Source organism: Ambystoma mexicanum, chromosome 1p (genome assembly GCF_040938575.1).
Source record: "Ambystoma mexicanum isolate Mex_15411 chromosome 1p, UKY_AmexF1_1, whole genome shotgun sequence".
In the NCBI taxonomy this organism is placed as follows: domain Eukaryota; kingdom Metazoa; phylum Chordata; class Amphibia; order Caudata; family Ambystomatidae; genus Ambystoma; species Ambystoma mexicanum.
The window spans coordinates 1,026,494,453-1,026,521,090 of record NC_090921.1 but is presented as its reverse complement, the minus strand read 5'-3'; the positions used below and the strand labels follow the sequence as shown (position 1 = coordinate 1,026,521,090).

At 41.2% G+C, this 26,638-nt stretch overlaps 7 non-coding genes across 7 annotated transcripts; all 7 read left to right on the top strand.

The window, feature by feature from the left end:
• The first annotated feature begins 2,227 nt into the window (after positions 1-2,227).
• Positions 2,228-2,313, top strand: TRNAY-AUA (transfer RNA tyrosine (anticodon AUA)). The gene is given in 2 exon segments: positions 2,228-2,264; positions 2,278-2,313. It is a non-coding gene; the product is annotated as a tRNA-Tyr (tRNA).
• A 13,947-nt stretch (positions 2,314-16,260) lies between these two features.
• TRNAY-AUA (transfer RNA tyrosine (anticodon AUA)) lies at positions 16,261-16,346 on the top strand. Its single transcript is given in 2 exon segments — positions 16,261-16,297; positions 16,311-16,346. It is a non-coding gene; the product is annotated as a tRNA-Tyr (tRNA).
• Positions 16,347-16,906: 560 nt separating this feature from the next.
• TRNAY-GUA (transfer RNA tyrosine (anticodon GUA)) lies at positions 16,907-16,992 on the top strand. Its single transcript is given in 2 exon segments — positions 16,907-16,943; positions 16,957-16,992. It is a non-coding gene; the product is annotated as a tRNA-Tyr (tRNA).
• Positions 16,993-21,325: 4,333 nt separating this feature from the next.
• On the top strand, positions 21,326-21,411 carry TRNAY-GUA (transfer RNA tyrosine (anticodon GUA)). The gene is given in 2 exon segments: positions 21,326-21,362; positions 21,376-21,411. It is a non-coding gene; the product is annotated as a tRNA-Tyr (tRNA).
• A 559-nt stretch (positions 21,412-21,970) lies between these two features.
• Positions 21,971-22,056, top strand: TRNAY-AUA (transfer RNA tyrosine (anticodon AUA)). Its single transcript is given in 2 exon segments — positions 21,971-22,007; positions 22,021-22,056. It is a non-coding gene; the product is annotated as a tRNA-Tyr (tRNA).
• Positions 22,057-23,217: 1,161 nt separating this feature from the next.
• On the top strand, positions 23,218-23,303 carry TRNAY-AUA (transfer RNA tyrosine (anticodon AUA)). The gene is given in 2 exon segments: positions 23,218-23,254; positions 23,268-23,303. It is a non-coding gene; the product is annotated as a tRNA-Tyr (tRNA).
• A 2,452-nt stretch (positions 23,304-25,755) lies between these two features.
• On the top strand, positions 25,756-25,841 carry TRNAY-AUA (transfer RNA tyrosine (anticodon AUA)). Its single transcript is given in 2 exon segments — positions 25,756-25,792; positions 25,806-25,841. It is a non-coding gene; the product is annotated as a tRNA-Tyr (tRNA).
• Positions 25,842-26,638: the final 797 nt, after the last annotated feature.

Below are 26,638 nucleotides of genomic sequence, written 5' to 3'. Positions count from 1 at the left end.
AAAACAGCATAATCCCCTTGACAATCTTGATTTCTCAAGGGAAATGAGAGAACACTGTACACCATCCAAGATATTAAAATATTGTCAAGGCCCAACACGGCTGAATACTCTGAGGAGATGGCCTGTGAGGCTCCGCCTTTCAACTTTTCCCCCTTAGTATGGTGGTCAGTAACATGCAGGAGACTGCGGAGGGGGTCATTTTTTTAATTGTGAACTGATGTGCTTTTACTCAATTCGGGAACCTCACAAGCCAAATTTGTAGTATTTTGCACGAATTGCAAGAGATGTTTGAAGTGGAAGCTTGTATTGAGCTTGCTAGAGACTGATTTGCTAAGCCTTCGATAGCTCAGTTGGTAGAGCGGAGGACTGTAGTGGTAAAACAGGCATCCTTAGGTCGCTGGTTGAAATCCGGATTGAAGGACTTTTGCCAAATGCAAATTTTATTGAATACTTGGAAAGTAAAATGCTTGGAAAATAAAATAACAGACAATTTATAATTATATTATATTTCATCACTGAAAATAGATGCCTTTTGCTTTGAGGCTGTGGCCACGTTATGTTTCTGTTCGACACCAATCTTCGTTGGTTTCCTGTGAGGTGTTTTGGATCCCCATCTCTTGCTATGAACTGACAAAACAGCAGAATCCCCTTGACAATCTTGATTTCTTAAGGGAAATGGGAGAACACTATACACCATCCAAGATATTAAAATATTGTCAAGGCCCAACACGGCTGAATACTCTGAGGAGATGGCCTGTGAGGCGCGCCTTTCAACTTTTCCCCCTTAGTATGGTGGTCAGTAACATGCGGGAGACTGCGGAGGGGGTCATTTTTTTAATTGGGAACTGATGTGCTTTTACTCAATTCGGGAACCTCACAAGCCAAATTTGTAGTATTTTGCACGAATTGCAAGAGATGTTTACAAGTCGACGGTTGAAGTGGAAGCTCGTATTGAGTTTGCTAGAGAATGATTTGCCAAGCCTTCGATAGCTCGTCGCTGGTTCAAATCCGGCTCAAAGGACTTTTGCCGAATGCACATTTTATTGAATACTTGGAAAGTAAAATACTTGGAAAGTAAAATAACAGACAATTTATAATTATATTATATTTCATCACTAAAAATAGATGCCTTTTGCTTTGAGGCTGTGGCCACGTTATTTTTCTGTCCGACACCAATCTTCGTTGGTTTCCTGTGAGGTATTTTGGATCCCCATCTCTTGCTATGAACTGACAAAACAGCAGAATCCCCTTGACAATCTTGATTTCTCAAGGGAAATGGGAGAACACTATACACCATCCAAGATATTAAAATATTGTCAAGGCTGAACACTGATGAATACTCTGAGGAGATGGCCTGTGAGGCGCCGCCTTTCAACTTTTCCTCCTTAGTATGGTGGTCAGTAACATGCGGGAGACTGCGGAGGGGGTCATTTTTTTAATTGTGAACTGATGTGCTTTTACTCAATTCGGGAACCTCACAAGCCAAATTTGTAGTATTTTGCACGAATTGCAAGAGATGTTTGAATGTCGACGGTTGAAGTGGAAGCTCGTATTGAGCTTGCTAGAGACTGATTTGCCAAGCCTTCGATAGCTCAGTTGGTACAGCGGAGGACTGTAGTGGTAAAACAGGCATCCTTAGGTCGCTGGTCCAAATCCGGCTCGAAGGACTTTTGCCAAATGCACATTTTATTGAATACTTGGAAAGTAAAATACTTGGAAAATAAAATAACAGACAATTTATAATTATATTATATTTCATCACTGAAAATAGATGCCTTTTGCTTTGAGGCTGTGGCCACGTTATTTTTCTGTCCAACACGAATCTTCATTGGTTTCCTGTCAGGTGTTTTGGATCCCCATCTCTTGCTATGAACTGGCAAAACAGCAGAATCCCCTTGACAATCTTGATTTCTCAAGGGAAATGAGAGAACAGTATACACCATCCAAGATATTAAAATATTGTCAAGGCCCAACACGGCTGAATACTCTGAGGAGATGGCCTGTGAGGCGCCGTCTTTCAACTTTTCCCCCTTAGTATGGTGGTCAGTAACATGCGGAAGACTGCGGAGGGGGTCATTTTTTTAATTGGGAAATGATGTGCTTTTACTCAATTCGGGAACGTCACAAGCCAAATTTGTAGTATTTTGCACGAATTACAAGAGATGTTTACAAGTCGACGGTTGAAGTGGAAGCTCGTATTGAGTTTGCTAGAGAATGATTTGCCAAGCCTTCGATAGCTCAGTTGTTAGAGCGGAGGACTATAGTGGTAAAACAGGCATCCTTAGGTCGCTGGTTCAAATCCGGCTCGAAGGAATTTTGCCAAATGCACATTTTATTGAATACTTGGAAAGTAAAATACTTGGAAAGTAAAATAACAGACAATTTATAATTATATTATATTTCATCACTGAAAATAGATGCCTTTTGCTTTGAGGCTGTGGCCACGTTATTTTTCTGTCCGACACCAATCTTCGTTGTTTTCCTGTGAGGTATTTTGGATCCCCATCTCTTGCTATGAACTGACAAAACAGCAGAATCCCCTTGACAATCTTGATTTCTCAAGGGAAATGGGAGAACACTATACACCATCCAAGATATTAAAATATTGTCAAGGCCGAACACTGATGAATACTCTGAGGAGATGGCCTGTGAGGCGCCGCCTTTCAACTTTTCCTCCTTTGTATGGTGGTCAGTAACATGCGGGAGACTGCGGAGGGGGTCATTTTTTAAATTGTGAACTGATGTGCTTTTACTCAATTCGGGAACCTCACAAGCCCAATTTGTAGTATTTTGCACGAATTGCAAGAGATGTTTGAATGTCGACGGTTGAAGTGGAAGCTCGTATTGAGCTTGCTAGAGACTGATTTGCCAAGCCTTCGATACCTCAGTTGGTAGAGCGGAGGACTGTAGTGGTAAAAAAGGCATCCTTAGGTCGCTGGTTCAAATCCGGTTCGAAGGACTTTTGCCAAATGCACATTTTATTGAATACTTGGAAAGTAAAATACTTGGAAAGTAAAATAACAGACAATTTATAATTATATTATATTTCATCACTGAAAATAGATGCCTTTTGCTTTGAGGCTGTGGCCACGTTATTTTTCTGTCCGACACCAATCTTCGTTGGTTTCCTGTGAGGTATTTTGGATCCCCATCTCTTGCTATGAACTGACAAAACAGCAGAATCCCCTTGACAATCTTGATTTCTCAAGGGAAATGGGAGAACACTATACACCATCCAAGATATTAAAATATTGTCAAGGCCGAACACTGATGAATACTCTGAGGAGATGGCCTGTGAGGCGCCGCCTTTCAACTTTTCCTCCTTAGTATGGTGGTCAGTAACATGCGGGAGACTGCGGAGGCGGTCATTTTTTTAATTGGGAACTGATGTGCTTTTACTCAATTCGGGAACCTCACAAGCCAAATTTGTAGTATTTTGCACGAATTGCAAGAGATGTTTGCATGTCGACGGTTGAAGTGGAAGCTCGAATTGAGCTTGCTAGAGAACGGTTTGCCAAGCCTTCGATAACTCAGTTGGTAGAAGGGAGCACTGTAGTGGTAAAACAAGCATCCTTAGGTCGCTAGTTCAAATCCAGCTCGAAGGACTTTTGCCAAATGCAAATTTTATTGAATACTTGGAAAGTAAAATACTTGGAAAATAACATAACAGACAATTTATAATTATATTATATTTCATCACTGAAAATAGATGCCTTTTGCTTTGAGGCTGTGGCCACATTATTTTTCTGTCCAACACCAATCTTCTTTGGTTTCCTGTGAGGTGTTTCTTTGATCCCCATCTCTTGCTATGAACTGGCAAAGCAGCATAATCCCCTTGACAATCTTGATTTCTCAAGGGAAATGAGAGAACACTGTACACCATCCAAGATATTAAAATATTGTCAAGGCCCAACACGGCTGAATACTCTGAGGAGATGGCCTGTGAGGCTCCGCCTTTCAACTTTTCCCCCTTAGTATGGTGGTCAGTAACATGCAGGAGACTGCGGAGGGGGTCATTTTTTTAATTGTGAACTGATGTGCTTTTACTCAATTCGGGAACCTCACAAGCCAAATTTGTAGTATTTTGCACGAATTGCAAGAGATGTTTGAATGTCGACGGTTGAAGTGGAAGCTCGTATTGAGCTTGCTAGAGACTGATTTGCTAAGCCTTCGATAGCTCAGTTGGTAGAGCAGAGGACTGTAGTGGTAAAACAGGCATCCTTAGGTCGCTGGTTCAAATCCAGATTGAAGGACTTTTGCCAAATGCAAATTTTATTGAATACTTGGAAAGTAAAATGCTTGGAAAATAAAATAACAGACAATTTATAATTATATTATATTTCATCACTGAAAATAGATGCCTTTTGCTTTGAGGCTGTGGCCACGTTATGTTTCTGTCCGACACCAATCTTCGTTGGTTTCCTGTGAGGTGCTTTGGATCCCCATCTCTTGCTATGAACTGACAAAACAGCAGAATCCCCTTGACAATCTTGATTTCTCAAGGGAAATGGGAGAACACTATACACCATCCAAGATATTAAAATATTGTCAAGGCCCAACACGGCTGAATACTCTGAGGAAATGGCCTGTGAGGCGCGCCTTTCAACTTTTCCCCCTTAGTATGGTGGTCATTAACATGCGGGAGACTGCGGAGGGGGTCATTTTTTTAATTGGGAACTGATGTGCTTTTACTCAATTCGGGAACCTCACAAGCCAAATTTGTAGTATTTTGCACGAATTGCAAGAGATGTTTACAAGTCGACGGTTGAAGTGGAAGCTCGTATTGAGTTTGCTAGAGAATGATTTGCCAAGCCTTCGATAGCTCGTCGCTGGTTCAAATCCGGCTCAAAGGACTTTTGCCAAATGCACATTTTATTGAATACTTGGAAAGTAAAATACTTGGAAAGTAAAATAACAGACAATTTATAATTATATTATATTTCATCACTGAAAATAGATGCCTTTTGCTTTGAGGCTGTGGCCACGTTATTTTTCTGTCCGACACCAATCTTCGTTGGTTTCCTGTGAGGTATTTTGGATCCCCATCTCTTGCTATGAACTGACAAAACAGCAGAATCCCCTTGACAATCTTGATTTCTCAAGTGAAATGGGAGAACACCATACACCATCCAAGATATTAAAATATTGTCAAGGCCGAATACTGATGAATACTCTGAGGAGATGGCCTGTGAGGCGCCGCCTTTCAACTTTTCCTCCTTAGTATGGTGGTCAGTAACATGCGGGAGACTGCGGAGGGGGTCATTTTTTTAATTGTCAACTGATGTGCTTTTACTCAATTCGGGAACCTCACAAGCCAAATTTGTAGTATTTTGCACGAATTGCACGAGATGTTTGAATGTCGACGGTTGAAGTGGAAGCTCGTATTGAGCTTGCTAGAGACTGATTTGCCAAGCCTTCGATAGCTCAGTTGGTACAGCGGAGGACTGTAGTGGTAAAACAGGCATCCTTAGGTCGCTGGTCCAAATCCGGCTCGAAGGACTTTTGCCAAATGCACATTTTATTGAATACTTGGAAAGTAAAATACTTGGAAAGTAAAATAACAGACAATTTATAATTATATTATATTTCATCACTGAAAATAGATGCCTTTTGCTTTGAGGCTGTGACCATGTTATTTTTCTGTCCAACACGAATCTTCATTGGTTTCCTGTGAGGTGTTTTGGATCCCCATCTCTTGCTATGAACTGGCAAAACAGCATAATCCCCTTGACAATCTTGATTTCTCAAGGGAAATGAGAGAACACTGTACACCATCCAAGATATTAAAATATTGTCAAGGCCCAACACGGCTGAATACTCTGAGGAGATGGCCTGTGAGGCTCCGCCTTTCAACTTTTCCCCTTAGTATGGTGGTCAGTAACATGCAGGAGACTGCGGAGGGGGTCATTTTTTTAATTGTGAACTGATGTGCTTTTACTCAATTCGGGAACCTCACAAGCCAAATTTGTAGTATTTTGCACGAATTGCAAGAGATGTTTGAAGTGGAAGCTTGTATTGAGCTTGCTAGAGACTGATTTGCTAAGCCTTCGATAGCTCAGTTGGTAGAGCAGAGGACTGTAGTGGTAAAACAGGCATCCTTAGGTCGCTGGTTCAAATCCAGATTGAAGGACTTTTGCCAAATGCAAATTTTATTGAATACTTGGAAAGTAAAATGCTTGGAAAATAAAATAACAGACAATTTATAATTATATTATATTTCATCACTGAAAATAGATGCCTTTTGCTTTGAGGCTGTGGCCACGTTATGTTTCTGTCCGACACCAATCTTCGTTGGTTTCCTGTGAGGTGTTTTGGATCCCCATCTCTTGCTATGAACTGACAAAACAGCAGAATCCCCTTGACAATCTTGATTTCTCAAGGGAAATGGGAGAACACTATACACCATCCAAGATATTAAAATATTGTCAAGGCCGAACACTGATGAATACTCTGAGGAGATGGCCTGTGAGGCGCCGCCTTTCAACTTTTCCTCCTTTGTATGGTGGTCAGTAACATGCGGGAGACTGCGGAGGGGGTCATTTTTTAAATTGTGAACTGATGTGCTTTTACTCAATTCGGGAACCTCACAAGCCCAATTTGTAGTATTTTGCACGAATTGCAAGAGATGTTTGAATGTCGACGGTTGAAGTGGAAGCTCGTATTGAGCTTGCTAGAGACTGATTTGCCAAGCCTTCGATACCTCAGTTGGTAGAGCGGAGGACTGTAGTGGTAAAAAAGGCATCCTTAGGTCGATGGTTCAAATCCGGCTCGAAGGACTTTTGCCAAATGCACATTTTATTGAATACTTGTAAAGTAAAATACTTGGAAAGTAAAATAACAGACAATTTATAATTATATTATATTTCATCACTGAAAATAGATGCCTTTTGCTTTGAGGCCGTGGCCACGTTATTTTTCTGTCCGACACCAATCTTCGTTGGTTTCCTGTGACGTGTTTTGGATCCCCATCTCTTGCTATGAACTGACAAAACAGCAGAATCCCCTTGACAATCTTGATTTCTCAAGGGAAATGGGAGAACACCATACACCATCCAAGATATTAAAATATTGTCAAGGCCCAACGCGGCTGAATACTCTGAGGAGATGGCCTGTGAGGTGCCGCCTTTCAACTTTTCCCCCTTAGTATGGTGGTCAGTAACATGCGGGAGACTGCGGAGGGGGTCATTTTTTAAATTGTGAACTGATGTGCTTTTACTCAATTCGGGAACCTCACAAGCCCAATTTGTAGGGGGTCATTTTTTAAATTGTGAACTGATGTGCTTTTACTCAATTCGGGAACCTCACAAGCCCAATTTGTAGTATTTTGCACGAATTGCAAGAGATGTTTGAATGTCGACGGTTGAAGTGGAAGCTCGTATTGAGCTTGCTAGAGACTGATTTGCCAAGCCTTCGGTAGCTCAGTTGGTAGAGGGGAGGACTGTAGTGGTAAAAAAGGCATCCTTAGGTCGCTGGTTCAAATCCGGCTCGAAGGACTTTTGCCAAATGCACATTTTATTGAATACTTGTAAAGTAAAATACTTGGAAAGTAAAATAACAGACAATTTATAATTATATTATATTTCATCACTGAAAATAGATGCCTTTTGCTTTGAGGCTGTGGCCACGTTATTTTTCTGTCCGACACCAATCTTCGTTGGTTTCCTGTGACGTGTTTTGGATCCCCATCTCTTGCTATGAACTGACAAAACAGCAGAATCCCCTTGACAATCTTGATTTCTCAAGGGAAATGGGAGAACACCATACACCATCCAAGATATTAAAATATTGTCAAGGCCGAACACTGATGAATACTCTGAGGAGATGGCCTGTGAGGCGCCGCCTTTCAACTTTTCCTCCTTAGTATGGTGGTCAGTAACATGCGGGAGACTGTGGAGGCGGTCATTTTTTTAATTGGGAACTGATGTGCTTTTACTCAATTCGGGAACCTCACAAGCTAAATTTGTAGTATTTTGCACGAATTGCAAGAGATGTTTGCATGTCGACGGTTGAAGTGGAAGCTCGAATTGAGCTTGCTAGAGAACGGTTTGCCAAGCCATCGATAGCTCAGTTGGTAGAAGGGAGCACTGTAGTGGTAAAACAGGCATCCTTAGGTCGCTGGTTCAAATCCAGCTCGAAGGACTTTTGCCAAATGCAAATTTTATTGAATACTTGGAAAGTAAAATACTTGGAAAATAACATAACAGACAATTTATAATTATATTATATTTCATCACTGAAAATAGATGCCTTTTGCTTTGAGGCTGTGGCCACATTATTTTTCTGTCCAACACCAATCTTCTTTGGTTTCCTGTGAGGTGTTTCTTTGATCCCCATCTCTTGCTATGAACTGGCAAAACAGCATAATCCCCTTGACAATCTTGATTTCTCAAGGGAAATGAGAGAACACTGTACACCATCCAAGATATTAAAATATTGTCAAGGCCCAACACGGCTGAATACTCTGAGGAGATGGCCTGTGAGGCTCCGCCTTTCAACTTTTCCCCCTTAGTATGGTGGTCAGTAACATGCAGGAGACTGCGGAGGGGGTCATTTTTTTAATTGTGAACTGATGTGCTTTTACTCAATTCGGGAACCTCACAAGCCAAATTTGTAGTATTTTGCACGAATTGCAAGAGATGTTTGAATGTCGACGGTTGAAGTGGAAGCTCGTATTGAGCTTGCTAGAGACTGATTTGCCAAGCCTTCGATAGCTCAGTTGGTAGAGCAGAGGACTGTAGTGGTAAAACAGGCATCCTTAGGTCGCTGGTTCAAATCCAGATTGAAGGACTTTTGCCAAATGCAAATTTTATTGAATACTTGGAAAGTAAAATGCTTGGAAAATAAAATAACAGACAATTTATAATTATATTATATTTCATCACTGAAAATAGATGCCTTTTGCTTTGAGGCTGTGGCCACGTTATGTTTCTGTCCGACACCAATCTTCGTTGGTTTCCTGTGAGGTGTTTTGGATCCCCATCTCTTGCTATGAACTGACAAAACAGCAGAATCCCCTTGACAATCTTGATTTCTCAAGGGAAATGGGAGAACACTATACACCATCCAAGATATTAAAATATTGTCAAGGCCCAACACGGCTGAATACTCTGAGGAGATGGCCTGTGAGGCGCGCCTTTCAACTTTTCCCCCTTAGTATGGTGGTCATTAACATGCGGGAGACTGCGGAGGGGGTCATTTTTTTAATTGGGAACTGATGTGCTTTTACTCAATTCGGGAACCTCACAAGCCAAATTTGTAGTATTTTGCACGAATTGCAAGAGATGTTTACAAGTCGACGGTTGAAGTGGCAGCTCGTATTGAGTTTGCTAGAGAATGATTTGCCAAGCCTTCGATAGCTCGTCGCTGGTTCAAATCCGGCTCAAAGGACTTTTGCCAAATGCACATTTTATTGAATACTTGGAAAGTAAAATACTTGGAAAGTAAAATAACAGACAATTTATAATTATATTATATTTCATCACTGAAAATAGATGCCTTTTGCTTTGAGGCTGTGGCCACGTTATTTTTCTGTCCGACACCAATCTTCGTTGGTTTCCTGTGAGGTATTTTGGATCCCCATCTCTTGCTATGAACTGACAAAACAGCAGAATCCCCTTGACAATCTTGATTTCTCAAGGGAAATGGGAGAACATTATACACCATCCAAGATATTAAAATATTGTCAAGGCCGAACACTGATGAATACTCTGAGGAGATGGCCTGTGAGGCGCCGCCTTTCAACTTTTCCTCCTTAGTATGGTGGTCAGTAACATGCGGGAGACTGCGGAGGCGGTCATTTTTTTAATTGGGAACTGATGTGCTTTTACTCAATTCGGGAACCTCACAAGCCAAATTTGTAGTATTTTGCACGAATTGCAAGAGATGTTTGCATGTCGACGGTTGAAGTGGAAGCTCGAATTGAGCTTGCTAGAGAACGGTTTGCCAAGCCTTCGATAACTCAGTTGGTAGAAGGGAGCACTGTAGTGGTAAAACAAGCATCCTTAGGTCGCTAGTTCAAATCCAGCTCGAAGGACTTTTGCCAAATGCAAATTTTATTGAATACTTGGAAAGTAAAATACTTGGAAAATAACATAACAGACAATTTATAATTATATTATATTTCATCACTGAAAATAGATGCCTTTTGCTTTGAGGCTGTGGCCACATTATTTTTCTGTCCAACACCAATCTTCTTTGGTTTCCTGTGAGGTGTTTCTTTGATCTCCATCTCTTGCTATGAACTGGCAAAGCAGCATAATCCCCTTGACAATCTTGATTTCTCAAGGGAAATGAGAGAACACTGTACACCATCCAAGATATTAAAATATTGTCAAGGCCCAACACGGCTGAATACTCTGAGGAGATGGCCTGTGAGGCTCCGCCTTTCAACTTTTCCCCCTTAGTATGGTGGTCAGTAACATGCAGGAGACTGCGGAGGGGGTCATTTTTTTAATTGTGAACTGATGTGCTTTTACTCAATTCGGGAACCTCACAAGCCAAATTTGTAGTATTTTGCACGAATTGCAAGAGATGTTTGAATGTCGACGGTTGAAGTGGAAGCTCGTATTGAGCTTGCTAGAGACTGATTTGCCAAGCCTTCGATAGCTCAGTTGGTAGAGCAGAGGACTGTAGTGGTAAAACAGGCATCCTTAGGTCGCTGGTTCAAATCCAGATTGAAGGACTTTTGTCAAATGCAAATTTTATTGAATACTTGGAAAGTAAAATGCTTGGAAAATAAAATAACAGACAATTTATAATTATATTATATTTCATCACTGAAAATAGATGCCTTTTGCTTTGAGGCTGTGGCCACGTTATGTTTCTGTCCGACACCAATCTTCGTTGGTTTCCTGTGAGGTGTTTTGGATCCCCATCTCTTGCTATGAACTGACAAAACAGCAGAATCCCCTTGACAATCTTGATTTCTCAAGGGAAATGGGAGAACACTATACACCATCCAAGATATTAAAATATTGTCAAGGCCCAACACGGCTGAATACTCTGAGGAGATGGCCTGTGAGGCGCGCCTTTCAACTTTTCCCCCTTAGTATGGTGGTCATTAACATGCGGGAGACTGCGGAGGGGGTCATTTTTTTAATTGGGAACTGATGTGCTTTTACTCAATTCGGGAACCTCACAAGCCAAATTTGTAGTATTTTGCACGAATTGCAAGAGATGTTTGCATGTCGACGGTTGAAGTGGAAGCTCGAATTGAGCTTGCTAGAGAACGGTTTGCCAAGCCTTCGATAACTCAGTTGGTAGAAGGGAGCACTGTAGTGGTAAAACAGGCATCCTTAGGTCGCTAGTTCAAATCCAGCTCAAAGGACTTTTGCCAAATGCAAATTTTATTGAATACTTGGAAAGTAAAATACTTGGAAAATAACATAACAGACAATTTATAATTATATTATATTTCATCACTGAAAATAGATGCCTTTTGCTTTGAGGCTGTGGCCACATTATTTTTCTGTCCAACACCAATCTTCTTTGGTTTCCTGTGAGGTGTTTCTTTGATCCCCATCTCTTGCTATGAACTGGCAAAGCAGCATAATCCCCTTGACAATCTTGATTTCTCAAGGGAAATGAGAGAACACTGTACACCATCCAAGATATTAAAATATTGTCAAGGCCCAGCACGGCTGAATACTCTGAGGAGATGGCCTGTGAGGCTCCGCCTTTCAACTTTTCCCCCTTAGTATGGTGGTCAGTAACATGCAGGAGACTGCGGAGGGGGTCATTTTTTTAATTGTGAACTGATGTGCTTTTACTCAATTCGGGAACCTCACAAGCCAAATTTGTAGTATTTTGCACGAATTGCAAGAGATGTTTGAATGTCGACGGTTGAAGTGGAAGCTCGTATTGAGCTTGCTAGAGAATGATTTGCCAAGCCTTCGATAGCTCGTCGCTGGTTCAAATCCGGCTCAAAGGACTTTTGCCAAATGCACATTTTATTGAATACTTGGAAAGTAAAATACTTGGAAAATAACATAACAGACAATTTATAATTATATTATATTTCATCACTGAAAATAGATGCCTTTTGCTTTGAGGCTGTGGCCACGTTATGTTTCTGTCCGACACCAATCTTCGTTGGTTTCCTGTGAGGTGTTTTGGATCCCCATCTCTTGCTATGAACTGACAAAACAGCAGAATCCCCTTGACAATCTTGATTTCTCAAGGGAAATGGGAGAACACTATACACCATCCAAGATATTAAAATATTGTCAAGGCCCAACACGGCTGAATACTCTGAGGAAATGGCCTGTGAGGCGCGCCTTTCAACTTTTCCCCCTTAGTATGGTGGTCATTAACATGCGGGAGACTGCGGAGGGGGTCATTTTTTTAATTGGGAACTGATGTGCTTTTACTCAATTCGGGAACCTCACAAGCCAAATTTGTAGTATTTTGCACGAATTGCAAGAGATGTTTACAAGTCGACGGTTGAAGTGGAAGCTCGTATTGAGTTTGCTAGAGAATGATTTGCCAAGCCTTCGATAGCTCGTCGCTGGTTCAAATCCGGCTCAAAGGACTTTTGCCAAATGCACATTTTATTGAATACTTGGAAAGTAAAATACTTGGAAAGTAAAATAACAGACAATTTATAATTATATTATATTTCATCACTGAAAATAGATGCCTTTTGCTTTGAGGCTGTGGCCACGTTATTTTTCTGTCCGACACCAATCTTCGTTGGTTTCCTGTGAGGTATTTTGGATCCCCATCTCTTGCTATGAACTGACAAAACAGCAGAATCCCCTTGACAATCTTGATTTCTCAAGTGAAATGGGAGAACACTATACACCATCCAAGATATTAAAATATTGTCAAGGCCGAATACTGATGAATACTCTGAGGAGATGGCCTGTGAGGCGCCGCCTTTCAACTTTTCCTCCTTAGTATGGTGGTCAGTAACATGCGGGAGACTGCGGAGGGGGTCATTTTTTTAATTGTCAACTGATGTGCTTTTACTCAATTCGGGAACCTCACAAGCCAAATTTGTAGTATTTTGCACGAATTGCACGAGATGTTTGAATGTCGACGGTTGAAGTGGAAGCTCGTATTGAGCTTGCTAGAGACTGATTTGCCAAGCCTTCGATAGCTCAGTTGGTACAGCGGAGGACTGTAGTGGTAAAACAGGCATCCTTAGGTCGCTGGTCCAAATCCGGCTCGAAGGACTTTTGCCAAATGCACATTTTATTGAATACTTGGAAAGTAAAATACTTGGAAAGTAAAATAACAGACAATTTATAATTATATTATATTTCATCACTGAAAATAGATGCCTTTTGCTTTGAGGCTGTGACCATGTTATTTTTCTGTCCAACACGAATCTTCATTGGTTTCCTGTGAGGTGTTTTGGATCCCCATCTCTTGCTATGAACTGGCAAAACAGCATAATCCCCTTGACAATCTTGATTTCTCAAGGGAAATGAGAGAACACTGTACACCATCCAAGATATTAAAATATTGTCAAGGCCCAACACGGCTGAATACTCTGAGGAGATGGCCTGTGAGGCTCCGCCTTTCAACTTTTCCCCCTTAGTATGGTGGTCAGTAACATGCAGGAGACTGCGGAGGGGGTCATTTTTTTAATTGTGAACTGATGTGCTTTTACTCAATTCGGGAACCTCACAAGCCAAATTTGTAGTATTTTGCACGAATTGCAAGAGATGTTTGAAGTGGAAGCTTGTATTGAGCTTGCTAGAGACTGATTTGCTAAGCCTTCGATAGCTCAGTTGGTAGAGCAGAGGACTGTAGTGGTAAAACAGGCATCCTTAGGTCGCTGGTTCAAATCCCGATTGAAGGACTTTTGCCAAATGCAAATTTTATTGAATACTTGGAAAGTAAAATGCTTGGAAAATAAAATAACAGACAATTTATAATTATATTATATTTCATCACTGAAAATAGATGCCTTTTGCTTTGAGGCTGTGGCCACGTTATGTTTCTGTCCGACACCAATCTTCGTTGGTTTCCTGTGAGGTGTTTTGGATCCCCATCTCTTGCTATGAACTGACAAAACAGCAGAATCCCCTTGACAATCTTGATTTCTCAAGGGAAATGGGAGAACACTATACACCATCCAAGATATTAAAATATTGTCAAGGCCCAACACGGCTGAATACTCTGAGGAGATGGCCTGTGAGGCGCGCCTTTCAACTTTTCCCCCTTAGTATGGTGGTCAGTAACATGCGGGAGACTGCGGAGGGGGTCATTTTTTTAATTGGGAACTGATGTGCTTTTACTCAATTCGGGAACCTCACAAGCCAAATTTGTAGTATTTTGCACGAATTGCAAGAGATGTTTACAAGTCGACGGTTGAAGTGGAAGCTCGTATTGAGTTTGCTAGAGAATGATTTGCCAAGCCTTCGATAGCTCGTCGCTGGTTCAAATCCGGCTCAAAGGACTTTTGCCAAATGCACATTTTATTGAATACTTGGAAAGTAAAATACTTGGAAAGTAAAATAACAGACAATTTATAATTATATTATATTTCATCACTGAAAATAGATGCCTTTTGCTTTGAGGCTGTGGCCACGTTATTTTTCTGTCCGACACCAATCTTCGTTGGTTTCCTGTGAGGTATTTTGGATCCCCATCTCTTGCTATGAACTGACAAAACAGCAGAATCCCCTTGACAATCTTGATTTCTCAAGGGAAATGGGAGAACACTATACACCATCCAAGATATTAAAATATTGTCAAGGCCGAACACTGATGAATACTCTGAGGAGATGGCCTGTGAGGCGCCGCCTTTCAACTTTTCCTCCTTAGTATGGTGGTCAGTAACATGCGGGAGACTGCGGAGGGGGTCATTTTTTTAATTGTGAACTGATGTGCTTTTACTCAATTCGGGAACCTCACAAGCCAAATTTGTAGTATTTTGCACGAATTGCAAGAGATGTTTGAATGTCGACGGTTGAAGTGGAAGCTCGTATTGAGCTTGCTAGAGACTGATTTGCCAAGCCTTCGATAGCTCAGTTGGTAGAGCGGAGGACTGTAGTGGTAAAACAGGCATCCTTAGGTCGCTGGTCCAAATCCGGCTCGAAGGACTTTTGCCAAATGCACATTTTATTGAATACTTGGAAAGTAAAATACTTGGAAAGTAAAATAACAGACAATTTATAATTATATTATATTTCATCACTGAAAATAGATGCCTTTTGCTTTGAGGCTGTGACCATGTTATTTTTCTGTCCAACACGAATCTTCATTGGTTTCCTGTGAGGTGTTTTGGATCCCCATCTCTTGCTATGAACTGGCAAAACAGCAGAATCCCCCTGACAATCTTGATTTCTCAAGGGAAATGAGAGAACACTATACACCATCCAAGATATTAAAATATTGTCAAGGCCCAACGCGGCTGAATACTCTGAGGAGATGGCCTGTGAGGTGCCGCCTTTCAACTTTTCCCCCTTAGTATGGTGGTCAGTAACATGCGGGAGACTGCGGAGGGGGTCATTTTTTTAATTGGGAACTGATGTGCTTTTACTCAATTCAGGAACCTCACAAGCCAAATTTGTAGTATTTTGCACGAATTGCAAGAGATGTTTGAATGTCGACGGTTGAAGTGGAAGCTCGTATTAAGCTTGCTAGAGACTGATTTGCCAAGCCTTCGATAGCTCAGTTGGTACAGCGGAGGACTGTAGTGGTAAAACAGGCATCCTTAGGTCGCTGGTCCAAATCCGGCTCGAAGGACTTTTGCCAAATGCACATTTTATTGAATACTTGGAAAGTAAAATACTTGGAAAGTAAAATAACAGACAATTTATAATTATATTATATTTCATCACTGAAAATAGATGCCTTTTGCTTTGAGGCTGTGGCCACGTTATTTTTCTGTCCAACACGAATCTTCATTGGTTTCCTGTCAGGTGTTTTGGATCCCCATCTCTTGCTATGAACTGGCAAAACAGCAGAATCCCCTTGACAATCTTGATTTCTCAAGGGAAATGAGAGAACAGTATACACCATCCAAGATATTAAAATATTGTCAAGGCCCAACACGGCTGAATACTCTGAGGAGATGGCCTGTGAGGCGCCGTCTTTCAACTTTTCCCCCTTAGTATGGTGGTCAGTAACACGCGGGAGACTGCGGAGCGGGGTCATTTTTTTAATTGGGAACTGATGTGCTTTTACTCAATTCGGGAACGTCACAAGCCAAATTTGTAGTATTTTGCACGAATTGCAAGAGATGTTTACAAGTCGACGGTTGAAGTGGAAGCTCGTATTGAGTTTGCTAGAGAATGATTTGCCAAGCCTTCGATAGCTCAGTTGGTAGAGCGGAGGACTATAGTGGTAAAACAGGCATCCTTAGGTCGCTGTTTCAAATCCAGCTCGAAGGACTTTTGCCAAATGCACATTTTATTGAATACTTGGAAAGTAAAATACTTGGAAAGTAAAATAACAGACAATTTATAATTATATTATATTTCATCACTGAAAATAGATGCCTTTTGCTTTGAGGCTGTGGCCACGTTATTTTTCTGTCCGACACCAATCTTCGTTGTTTTCCTGTGAGGTATTTTGGATCCCCATCTCTTGCTATGAACTGACAAAACAGCAGAATCCCCTTGACAATCTTGATTTCTCAAGGGAAATGGGAGAACACTATACACCATCCAAGATATTAAAATATTGTCAAGGCCGAACACTGATGAATACTCTGTGGAGATGGCCTGTGAGGCGCCGCCTTTCAACTTTTCCTCCTTTGTATGGTGGTCAGTAACATGCGGGAGACTGCGGAGGGGGTCATTTTTTAAATTGTGAACTGATGTGCTTTTACTCAATTCGGGAACCTCACAAGCCCAATTTGTAGTATTTTGCACGAATTGCAAGAGATGTTTGAATGTCGACGGTTGAAGTAGAAGCTCGTATTGAGCTTGCTAGAGACTGATTTGCCAAGCCTTCGATAGCTCAGTTGGTAGAGCGGAGGACTGTAGTGGTAAAACAGGCATCCTTAGGTCGCTGGTTCAAATCCGGCTCGAAGGACTTTTGCCAAATGCACATTTTATTGAATACTTGGAAAGTAAAATACTTGGAAAGTAAAATAACAGACAATTTATAATTATATTATATTTCATCACTGAAAATAGATGCCTTTTGCTTTGAGGCTGTGACCACGTTATTTTTCTGTCCAACACGAATCTTCATTGGTTTCCTGTGAGGTGTTTTGGATCCCCATCTCTTGCTATGAACTGACAAAACAGCAGAATCCCCTTGACAATCTTGATTTCTCAAGGGAAATGGGAGAACACCATACACCATCCAAGATATTAAAATATTGTCAAGGCCGAACACTGATGAATACTCTGAGGAGATGGCCTGTGAGGCGCCGCCTTTCAACTTTTCCTCCTTAGTATGGTGGTCAGTAACATGCGGGAGACTGCGGAGGCGGTCATTTTTTTAATTGGGAACTGATGTGCTTTTACTCAATTCGGGAACCTCACAAGCCAAATTTGTAGTATTTTGCACGAATTGCAAGAGATGTTTGAAGTGGAAGCTTGTATTGAGCTTGCTAGAGACTGATTTGCTAAGCCTTCGATAGCTCAGTTGGTAGAGCAAAGGACTGTAGTGGTAAAACAGGCATCCTTAGGTCGCTGGTTCAAATCCAGATTGAAGGACTTTTGCCAAATGCAAATTTTATTGAATACTTGGAAAGTAAAATACTTGGAAAATAAAATAACAGACAATTTATAATTATATTATATTTCATCACTGAAAATAGATGCCTTTTGCTTTGAGGCTGTGGCCACGTTATGTTTCTGTCCGACACCAATCTTCGTTGGTTTCCTGTGAGGTGTTTTGGATCCCCATCTCTTGCTATGAACTGACAAAACAGCAGAATCCCCTTGACAATCTTGATTTCTCAAGGGAAATGGGAGAACACTATACACCATCCAAGATATTAAAATATTGTCAAGGCCCAACACGGCTGAATACTCTGAGGAGATGGCCTGTGAGGCGCGCCTTTCAACTTTTCCCCCTTAGTATGGTGGTCAGTAACATGCGGGAGACTGCGGAGGGGGTCATTTTTTTAATTGGGAACTGATGTGCTTTTACTCAATTCGGGAACCTCACAAGCCAAATTTGTAGTATTTTGCACGAATTGCAAGAGATGTTTACAAGTCGACGGTTGAAGTGGAAGCTCGTATTGAGTTTGCTAGAGAATGATTTGCCAAGCCTTCGATAGCTCGTCGCTGGTTCAAATCCGGCTCAAAGGACTTTTGCCAAATGCACATTTTATTGAATACTTGGAAAGTAAAATACTTGGAAAGTAAAATAACAGACAATTTATAATTATATTATATTTCATCACTGAAAATAGATGCCTTTTGCTTTGAGGATGTGGCCACGTTATTTTTCTGTCCGACACCAATCTTCGTTGGTTTCCTGTGAGGTATTTTGGATCCCCATCTCTTGCTATGAACTGACAAAACAGCAGAATCCCCTTGACAATCTTGATTTCTCAAGGGAAATGGGAGAACACTATACACCATCCAAGATATTAAAATATTGTCAAGGCCGAACACTGATGAATACTCTGAGGAGATGGCCTGTGAGGCGCCGCCTTTCAACTTTTCCTCCTTAGTATGGTGGTCAGTAACATGCGGGAGACTGCGGAGGGGGTCATTTTTTTAATTGTGAACTGATGTGCTTTTACTCAATTCGGGAACCTCACAAGCCAAATTTGTAGTATTTTGCACGAATTGCAAGAGATGTTTGAATGTTGACGGTTGAAGTGGAAGCTCGTATTGAGCTTGCTAGAGACTGATTTGCCAAGCCTTCGATAGCTCAGTTGGTACAGCGGAGGACTGTAGTGGTAAAACAGGCATCCTTAGGTCGCTGGTCCAAATCCGGCTCGAAGGACTTTTGCCAAATGCACATTTTATTGAATACTTGGAAAGTAAAATACTTGGAAAGTAAAATAACAGACAATTTATAATTATATTATATTTCATCACTGAAAATAGATGCCTTTTGCTTTGAGGCTGTGACCATGTTATTTTTCTGTCCAACACGAATCTTCATTGGTTTCCTGTGAGGTGTTTTGGATCCCCATCTCTTGCTATGAACTGGCAAAACAGCAGAATCCCCTTGACAATCTTGATTTCTCAAGGGAAATGAGAGAACACTATACACCATCCAAGATATTAAAATATTGTCAAGGCCGAACACTGATGAATACTCTGAGGAGATGGCCTGTGAGGCGCCGCCTTTCAACTTTTCCTCCTTTGTATGGTGGTCAGTAACATGCGGGAGACTGCGGAGGGGGGCATTTTTTAAATTGTGAACTGATGTGCTTTTACTCAATTCGGGAACCTCACAAGCCCAATTTGTAGTATTTTGCACGAATTGCAAGAGATGTTTGAATGTCGACGGTTGAAGTGGAAGCTCGTATTGAGCTTGCTAGAGACTGATTTGCCAAGCCTTCGATAGCTCAGTTGGTAGAGCGGAGGACTGTAGTGGTAAAACAGGCATCCTTAGGTCGCTGGTTTAAATCCAGCTCGAAGGACTTTTGCCAAATGCAAATTTCATTGAATACTTGGAAAGTAAAATACTTGGAAAGTAAAATAACAGACAATTTATAATTATATTATATTTCATCACTGAAAATAGATCCCTTTTGCTTTGAGGCTGTGACCACGTTATTTTTCTGTCCAACACGAATCTTCATTGGTTTCCTGTGAGGTGTTTTGGATCCCCATCTCTTGCTATGAACTGACAAAACAGCAGAATCCCCTTGACAATCTTGATTTCTCAAAGGAAATGGGAGAACACCATACACCATCCAAGATATTAAAATATTGTCAAGGCCGAACACTGATGAATACTCTGAGGAGATGGCCTGTGAGGCGCCGCCTTTCAACTTTTCCTCCTTAGTATGGTGGTCAGTAACATGCGGGAGACTGCGGAGGCGGTCATTTTTTTAATTGGGAACTGATGTGCTTTTACTCAATTCGGGAACCTCACAAGCCAAATTTGTAGTATTTTGCACGAATTGCAAGAGATGTTTGCATGTCGACGGTTGAAGTGGAAGCTCGAATTGAGCTTTCTAGAGAATGGTTTGCCAAGCCTTCGATAGCTCAGTTGGTAGAGGAGAGGACTGTAGTGGTAAAACAGGCATCCTTAGGTCGCTGGTTCAAATCCGGCTCGAAGGACTTTTGCCAAATGCAAATTTTATTGAATACTTGGAAAGTAAAATACTTGGAAAATAGCATAACAGACAATTTATAATTATATTATATTTCATCACTGAAAATAGATGCCTTTTGCTTTGAGGCTGTGGCCACATTATTTTTCTGTCCAACACCAATCTTCTTTGGTTTCCTGTGAGGTGTTTTTTTGATCCCCATCTCTTGCTATGAACTGGCAAAACAGCATAATCCCCTTGACAATCTTGATTTCTCAAGGAAAATGAGGGAACACTATACACCATCCAAGATATTAAAATATTGTCAAGGCCCAACGAGGCTGAATACTCTGAGGAGATGGCCTTTGAGGTGCCGCCTTTCAACTTTTCCCCCTTAGTATGGTGGTCAGTAACATGCGGGAGACTGCGAAGGGGGTCATTTTTTTAATTGGGAACTGATGTGCTTTTACTCAATTCGGGAACCTCACAAGCCAAATTTGTAGTATTTTGCACGAATTGCAAGAGATGTTTACAAGTCGACGGTTGAAGTGGAAGCTCGTATTGAGTTTGCTAGAGAATGATTTGCCAAGCCTTCGATAGCTCGTCGCTGGTTCAAATCCTTCTCAAAGGACTTTTGCCAAGTGCACATTTTATTGAATACTTGGAAAGTAAAATACTTGGAAAGTAAAATAACAGACAATTTATAATTATATTATATTTCATCACTGAAAATAGATGCCTTTTGCTTTGAGGCTGTGGCCACGTTATTTTTCTTTCCGACACCAATCTTCGTTGGTTTCCTGTGAGGTATTTTGGATCCCCATCTCTTGCTATGAACTGACAAAACAGCAGAATCCCCTTGACAATCTTGATTTCTCAAGGGAAATGGGAGAACACTATACACCATCCAAGATATTAAAATATTGTCAAGGCCGAACACTGATGAATACTCTGAGGAGATGGCCTGTGAGGCACCGCCTTTCAACTTTTCCTCCTTAGTATGGTGGTCAGTAACATGCGGGAGACTGCGGAGGGGGTCATTTTTTTAATTGTGAACTGATGTGCTTTTACTCAATTCGGGAACCTCACAAGCCAAATTTGTAGTATTTTGCACAAATTGCAAGAGATGTTTGAATGTCGACGGTTGAAGTGGAAGCTCGTATTGAGCTTGCTAGAGACTGATTTGCCAAGCCTTCGATAGCTCAGTTGGTAGAGCGGAGGACTGTAGTGGTAAAACAGGCATCCTTAGGTCGCTGGTTCAAATCCGGCTCGAAGGACTTTTGCCAAATGCACATTTTATTGAATACTTGGAAAGTAAAATACTTGGAAAGTAAAATAGCAGACAATTTATAATTATATTATATTTCATCACTGAAAATAGATGCCTTTTGCTTTGAGGCTGTGACCATGTTATATTTCTGTCCAACACGAATCTTCATTGGTTTCCTGTGAGGTGTTTTGGATCCCCATCTCTTGCTATGAACTGGCAAAACAGCAGAATCCCCTTGACAATCTTGATTTCTCAAGGGAAATGAGAGAACACTATACACCATCCAAGATATTAAAATCTTGTCAAGGCCCAACGCGGCTGAATACTCTGAGGAGATGGCCTGTGAGGTGCCGCCTTTCAACTTTTCCCCCTTAGTATGGTGGTCAGTAACATGCGGGAGACTGCGGAGGGGGTCATTTTTTTAATTGGGAACTGATGTGCTTTTACTCAATTCGGGAACCTCACAAGCCAAATTTGTAGTATTTTGCACGAATTGCAAGAGATGTTTACAAGTCGACGGTTGAAGTGGAAGCTCGTATTGAGTTTGCTAGAGTTGATTTGCCAAGCCTTCGATAGCTCAGTTGGTAGAGCGGAGGACTATAGTGGTAAAACAGGCATCCTTAGGTCGCTGGTTCAAATCCGGCTCAAAGGACTTTTGCCAAATGCACATTTTATTGAATACTTGGAAAGTAAAATACTTGGAAAGTAAAATAACAGACAATTTATAATTATATTATATTTCATCACTGAAAATAGATGCCTTTTGCTTTGAGGCTGTGGCCACGTTATTTTTCTGTCCAACACAAATCTTCATTGGTTTCCTGTCAGGTGTTTTGGATCCCCATCTCTTGCTATGAACTGGCAAAACAGCAGAATCCCCTTGACAATCTTGATTTCTCAAGGGAAATGAGAGAGCACTATACACCATCCAAGATATTAAAATATTGTCAAGGCCCAACACGGCTGAATACTCTGAGGAGATGGCCTGTGAGGCGCCGCCTTTCAACTTTTCCCCCTTAGTATAGTGGTCATTAACATGCGGGAGACTGCGGAGGGGGTCATTTTTTTAATTGGGAACTGATGTGCTTTTACTCAATTCGGGAACCTCACAAGCCAAATTTGTAGTATTTTGCACGAATTGCAAGAGATGTTTACAAGTGGACGGTTGAAGTGGAAGCTCGTATTGAGTTTGCTAGAGAATGATTTGCCAAGCCTTCGATAGCTCGTCGCTGATTCAAATCCGGCTCAAAGGACTTTTGCCAAATGCACATTTTATTGAATACTTGGAAAGTAAAATACTTGGAAAGTAAAATAACAGACAATTTATAATTATATTATATTTCATCACTGAAAATAGATGCCTTTTGCTTTGAGGCTGTGGCCACATTATTTTTCTGTCCGACACCAATCTTCGTTGTTTTCCTGTGAGGTATTTTGGATCCCCATCTCTTGCTATGAACTGACAAAACAGCAGAATCCCCTTGACAATCTTGATTTCTCAAGGGAAATGGGAGAACACTATACACCATCCAAGATATTAAAATATTGTCAAGGCCGAACACTGATGAATACTCTGAGGAGATGGCCTGTGAGGCGCCGCCTTTCAACTTTTCTTCCTTTGTATGGTGGTCAGTAACATGCGGGAGACTGCGGAGGGGGTCATTTTTTAAATTGTGAACTGATGTGCTTTTACTCAATTCGGGAACGTCACAAGCCAAATTTGTAGTATTTTGCACGAATTCCAAGAGATGTTTACAAGTCGACGGTTGAAGTGGAAGCTCGTATTGAGTTTGCTAGAGATCTATTTGCCAAGCCTTCGATAGCTCAGTTGGTAGAGCGGAGGACTATAGTGGTAAAACAGGCATCCTTAGGTCGCTGGTTCAAATCCGGCTCGAAGGACTTTTGCCAAATGCACATTTTATTGAATACTTGGAAAGTAAAATACTTGGAAAGTAAAATAACAGACAATTTATAATTATATTATATTTCATCACTGAAAATAGATGCCTTTTGCTTTGAGGCTGTGGCCACGTTATTTTTCTGTCCGACACCAATCTTCGTTGTTTTCCTGTGAGGTATTTTGGATCCCCATCTCTTGCTATGAACTGACAAAACAGCAGAATCCCCTTGACAATCTTGATTTCTCAAGGGAAATGGGAGAACACTATACACCATCCAAGATATTAAAATATTGTCAAGGCCCAACACGGCTGAATACTCTGAGGAGATGGCCTGTGAGGCGCGCCTTTCAACTTTTCCCCCTTAGTATGGTGGTCAGTAACATGCGGGAGACTGCGGAGGGGGTCATTTTTTTAATTGGGAACTGATGTGCTTTTACTCAATTCGGGAACCTCACAAGCCAAATTTGTAGTATTTTGCACGAATTGCAAGAGATGTTTACCAGTCGACGGTTGAAGTGGAAGCTCGTATTGAGTTTGCTAGAGAATGATTTGCCAAGCCTTCGATAGCTCGTCGCTGGTTCAAATCCGGCTCAAAGGACTTTTGCCAAATGCACATTTTATTGAATACTTGGAAAGTAAAATACTTGGAAAGTAAAATAACAGACAATTTATAATTTTATTATATTTCATCACTGAAAATAGATGCCTTTTGCTTTGAGGCTGTGGCCACGTTATTTTTCTGTCCGACACCAATCTTCGTTGGTTTCCTGTGAGGTATTTTGGATCCCCATCTCTTGCTATGAACTGACAAAACAGCAGAATCCCCTTGACAATCTTGATTTCTCAAGGGAAATGGGAGAACACTATACACCATCCAAGATATTAAAATATTGTCAAGGCCGAACACTGATGAATACTCTGAGGAGATGGCCTGTGAGGCGCCGCCTTTCAACTTTTCCTCCTTAGTATGGTGGTCAGTAACATGCGGGAGACTGCGGAGGGGGTCATTTTTTTAATTGTGAACTGATGTGCTTTTACTCAATTCGGGAACCTCACAAGCCAAATTTGTAGTATTTTGCACGAATTGCAAGAGATGTTTGAATGTCGACGGTTGAAGTGGAAGCTCGTATTGAGCTTGCTAGAGACTGATTTGCCAAGCCTTCGATAGCTCAGTTGGTAGAGCGGAGGACTGTAGTGGTAAAACAGGCATCCTTAGGTCGCTGGTCCAAATCCGGCTCGAAGGACTTTTGCCAAATGCACATTTTATTGAATACGTGGAAAGTAAAATACTTGGAAAGTAAAATAACAGACAATTTATAATTATATTATATTTCATCACTGAAAATAGATGCCTTTTGCTTTGAGGCTGTGACCATGTTATTTTTCTGTCCAACACGAATCTTCATTGGTTTCCTGTGAGGTGTTTTGGATCCCCATCTCTTGCTATGAACTGGCAAAACAGCAGAATCCCCTTGACAATCTTGATTTCTCAAGGGAAATGAGAGAACACTATACACCATCCAAGATATTAAAATATTGTCAAGGCCCAACGCGGCTGAATACTCTGAGGAGATGGCCTGTGAGGTGCCGCCTTTCAACTTTTCCCCCTTAGTATGGTGGTCAGTAACATGCGGGAGACTGCGGAGGGGGTCATTTTTTTAATTGGGAACTGATGTGCTTTTACTCAATTCGGGAACCTCACAAGCCAAATTTGTAGTATTTTGCACGAATTGCAAGAGATGTTTGAATGTCGACGGTTGAAGTGGAAGCTCGTATTGAGCTTGCTAGAGACTGATTTGCCAAGCCTTCGATAGCTCAGTTGGTACAGCGGAGGACTGTAGTGGTAAAACAGGCATCCTTAGGTCGCTGGTCCAAATCCAGCTCGAAGGACTTTTGCCAAATGCACATTTTATTGAATACTTGGAAAGTAAAATACTTGGAAAGTAAAATAACAGACAATTTATAATTATATTATATTTCATCACTGAAAATAGATGCCTTTTGCTTTGAGGCTGTGGCCACGTTATTTTTCTGTCCAACACGAATCTTCATTGGTTTCCTGTCAGGTGTTTTGGATCCCCATCTCTTGCTATGAACTGGCAAAACAGCAGAATCCCCTTGACAATCTTGATTTCTCAAGGGAAATGAGAGAACAGCATACACCATCCAAGATATTAAAATATTGTCAAGGCCCAACACGGCTGAATACTCTGAGGAGATGGCCTGTGAGGCGCCGTCTTTCAACTTTTCCCCCTTAGTATGGTGGTCAGTAACATGCGGAAGACTGCGGAGGGGGTCATTTTTTTAATTGGGAACTGATGTGCTTTTACTCAATTCGGGAACGTCACAAGCCAAATTTGTACTATTTTGCACGAATTGCAAGAGATGTTTACAAGTCGACGGTTGAAGTGGAAGCTCGTATTGAGTTTGCTAGAGAATGATTTGCCAAGCCTTCGATAGCTCAGTTGTTAGAGCGGAGGACTATAGTGGTAAAACAGGCATCCTTAGGTCGCTGGTTCAAATCCGGCTCGAAGGACTTTTGCCAAATGCACATTTTATTGAATACTTGGAAAGTAAAATACTTGGAAAGTAAAATAACAGACAATTTATAATTATATTATATTTCATCACTGATAATAGATGCCTTTTGCTTTGAGGCTGTGGCCACGTTATTTTTCTGTCCGACACCAATCTTCGTTGTTTTCCTGTGAGGTATTTTGGATCCCCATCTCTTGCTATGAACTGACAAAACAGCAGAATCCCCTTGACAATCTTGATTTCTCAAGGGAAATGGGAGAACACTATACACCATCCAAGATATTAAAATATTGTCAAGGCCGAACACTGATGAATACTCTGAGGAGATGGCCTGTGAGGCGCCGCCTTTCAACTTTTCCTCCTTTGTATGGTGGTCAGTAACATGCGGGAGACTGCGGAGGGGGTCATTTTTTAAATTGTGAACTGATGTGCTTTTACTCAATTCGGGAACCTCACAAGCCCAATTTGTAGTATTTTGCACGAATTGCAAGAGATGTTTGAATGTCGACGGTTGAAGTGGAAGCTCGTATTGAGCTTGCTAGAGACTGATTTGCCAAGCCTTCGATAGCTCAGTTGGCATCCTTAGGTCGCTGGTTCAAATCCGGCTCGAAGGACTTTTGCCAAATGCACATTTTATTGAATACTTGTAAAGTAAAATACTTGGAAAGTAAAATAACAGACAATTTATAATTATATTATATTTCATCACTGAAAATAGATGCCTTTTGCTTTGAGGCTGTGGCCACGTTATTTTTCTGTCCGACACCAATCTTCGTTGGTTTCCTGTGACGTGTT